Here is a 2,447-nt window from a genome sequence, read left to right on the forward strand (position 1 = left end):
TCCCTCAACAGAGGGGGAGGGAAAGGACCCCCCCATCTCCTGCCTCCAACGGGGTCCTTTCAGCAGCCCCAGGAAGGCTCCCCACCCCTTTGCCCCCTCAATTCAGGGGACCCTGAGGGTCCAGATAAACCCCATCCCTCCTCCAGGGGGCGCCTTCCGGCAGCCTCCTGCGGCAGCTTTCCCTCCCCTCCTCTGACAAGCAGGTCCCTCCTGTACGAGAGGCTGGGAACCATGGGCCCTGGAGTCCCTCCTGACGCCTTTCCTCCTCCTCCTCCTCCTCCCCCCCGCAGCCCATTTCCTGTACCAGACGAAGCACGAGTGCCGCTTCCTCAACGGGACGCGGCGGGTGCGGTTCCTACAGCGCTACACCTAGGACCGGCAGGAGTATCTCCGCTTCGACAGCGCCCGCGGGGAGTTCGAGGCCGTCACGGCGTTGGGGAAGGGGGATGCCCGGGCTTGGAACAGGAATCAGCGCATCCTGCTGGACGCGAAGGCCTCCGTGGATTACTTCTGCCGAGCCAACTACGAGGCTCTCCAGGGCGGCGCCGTGATTGGCCGGAGGGGTGAGTGCGGGAGGGGGAGTTCCACGGGGGGGGGGGCAAATGCAGGGACCCCCCCCTTTTCATTTCATTTATTAGGACTCTACCGGATAAAGATTTTCCCCTTATTTATTCTGTGCTCTCCAAGCTACAAAATTTATTCATTGGTATTTATTGATATTTATTGATACTCCTAATCCTTTCACCTCCCTCAAAGCGGGGATCTGGATGGCATAGGATATAACATCACCCCTAAATAAAGATGTATAAAAATAAGCTTAAAAAATAAATTACCCTTAAAAAGTTTGAAATTCTACAAGGATGACAATTAAACATGCCAAAGGGAAGAAATAGATTCCTCTCCTTCCCATCAGTCCCACGATCTTCCTTCTCTTCCCAAGGTCCAAAGTTTCCCCTGCCCCCAAAAACATCTTTCAAGAATATTATACCAAATATTTTTTCTGGCAGGGGGAGGAATCCAGCAAGGTCTCTCTCTTGCTCTCCTCCCCTCCAGCCAAGCCCACCGTCTCCATCTCCCCCACCAAGCTGGATCCCGCTTCCCCCAACACCATCCTCCTCTGCACCGCGAGGGGCTTCTACCCCGTGGAGATCGAGGTCTGGTGGCTGAAGAACGGGCGGCTGGAGGAGGAGGGCGTGGCCTTCGGGGAGGAGCTCCAGAATGGAGATTGGACCTACCAGCTCCAGGTGATGCTGGAGACCCAGCCCCAGTGGGGGGACGTCTACACCTGCCAGGTGGAGCACGCCAGCCTTGAGGCCCCAATCACCGTCCAGTGGGGTGAGCCCCTCCCCTCCATCTCCTCCTGGTCTGGGGACCCCATCCTGCCCTGAGAAGGGGGGGTGGGACCATCCCTGTGGGGGGAAGCTGGCCTTGATCCTCTTGCTCAGGGGGGGCTCCTTCTCCTTCCCCAGAGCCCCGTTCCTCCAACTCTGCCAAGAGCAAACTCTGGACGGGGATCGTGGCAGCCGTGATCGGGGTGATCTTCTTCACCATGGGGCTCTCCCTCTACCTGAAGAGCAAGACAGGTGAGTCTGGGGGGCTGGATGAGAGATTGTGGGGAGGGGACCATCCAGGGGAGGCCTCTCAGCAAGCTTAGCAGATGGCAAGGAGGCTCCCCTTGGAGATTTGCTTGGGAAATTCTGTTCTCTGAGAGTCTACTGTATAAGTGAGCATCCTGCAACCTATTATGGGCTATCCATGGGGAGCCCCCCCCGAGTCCTCCAGACCATGAAGGGTCCTGATTGGCTCTTTTTCTCCTTCCAGCAATTCCCATCCAGCCTCCTGCAGGTGAGTTTCTCCTCAAGTTATAGATGCTTCTTTAACATTCGTTAACTGTTCCTTTTTTTTAAAAAAAAAAAAAGTGCCTGAACAAAACCTCCTAGCTGTGGCTAACACGAATTTTTGAAATTTTGGGCAGCTTTTCCTTACAGAGACCTGAAAACAGTGCAACCAAAAACAAACACACACACAAACACTAAAATCTGCCCCAGGATGTTTCCAGGTTTTGGGAAATTGCAAAAGAGAAGGGAAGTCTCCTTGTGACATTTCACATAATTTCTTGCCAAGGGACACCCAGCTTTGCTCCCCCCCCCATCGTAGCCCTATCTTCTTTGTTGATATGAAACATCTGGGGGGGGGAGGCCTCCTTTCCTGATTAACCCCCCAGTTAAGTCAATTGGGGGGTTAATCCATTTTGGGGGCCTCTAGATGCTCCCATGTAACACCTCTCCTGCGCGAGCTGCACTGGCTGCCGGTGGCCTTCCGGGTGCGCTTCAAGGTGTTAGTAACAACTTTTAAAGCACTCCATGGCAATGGACCTAGGTATTTGCAAGACCGCCTCCTACCAAACACCTCCCTTCGACCAGTCCGCTCCCACAGAGAGGGCCTCC

The 2,447-nt window shown here is 55.1% G+C and overlaps 1 pseudogene; it reads left to right on the forward strand.

Moving 5' to 3' along the window:
- Nucleotides 1-290: 290 nt before the first annotated feature.
- On the forward strand, nt 291-1,582 carry LOC107300756 (annotated as a pseudogene).
- The last annotated feature ends 865 nt before the right edge of the window (nt 1,583-2,447 follow it).

This window comes from Protobothrops mucrosquamatus, unplaced genomic scaffold, assembly GCF_001527695.2.
Source record: "Protobothrops mucrosquamatus isolate PMUCROS unplaced genomic scaffold, P.Mucros_1.0 scaffold8337, whole genome shotgun sequence".
Taxonomy (NCBI): Eukaryota; Metazoa; Chordata; class Lepidosauria; order Squamata; family Viperidae; genus Protobothrops; species Protobothrops mucrosquamatus.